Source organism: Gregarina niphandrodes (assembly GCF_000223845.1).
Source record: "Gregarina niphandrodes unplaced genomic scaffold scaffold00091, whole genome shotgun sequence".
Lineage (NCBI taxonomy): Eukaryota > Apicomplexa > Conoidasida > Eugregarinorida > Gregarinidae > Gregarina > Gregarina niphandrodes.
The window spans coordinates 1,729-2,428 of NW_011645856.1; positions in this window are offsets into that span (position 1 = coordinate 1,729).

Here is a 700-nt window from a genome sequence, read left to right on the forward strand (position 1 = left end):
TGGGCCTCCGCGGTTTGGCGCGGACTTAGCGTCGGGTGTGTGTTTTCGCTTTTCGTGACTCGTGAACAGAATTGTCACCAAGTGTTTATCCTTGCCCCGCGGTCTCCCTTAGGCTAGATCTTTAGTGTTTATGATTCAGCGGTAGAATGCCCTGTTGCCATCGAGGCGAACCGGATTCGATTCCGGACAGAGGGCGGGAGTGGCACCCCGGACCACGGATGGTGTTGAGAACCCAGCGTCGAGATCGGTGCTTCCAAACTTGCGCCGGAATAGTTGGGAATTACGGAATAACTACCTTGCCAAGTTGAACTGCATGCTGAACCGTATAGTCGCTGCAGAGTCGTGGAGTGGGCAGCTCTGTCTCATCTCGCACCCAAACAACTCAGAAGGAGACAATTTTCAGCAAGGAGATAGTAATTGTTGAGGAAAACAAGTTTCTTTTCGTCAACAGTTAGACAAAGAGCAAACAGCCACAAACAAACCGTATAATCGTTGAACCCTCGAATGGCACCCCGATGGCAGTCGCGGAATGCGTCCTGCGTTCAACTCGAACGGGCTTATGTGGGTCGCCTCATGCTCGGTTAAGTTGTACGCGAAGTTGACTCCTGGCACGAATAACGGGCAGTTACCCGGCTCCCCCCGGCGCCTCATGCTCGGTTAAGTTGTACGCGAAGTTGACTCCTGGCACGAATAACGGGCA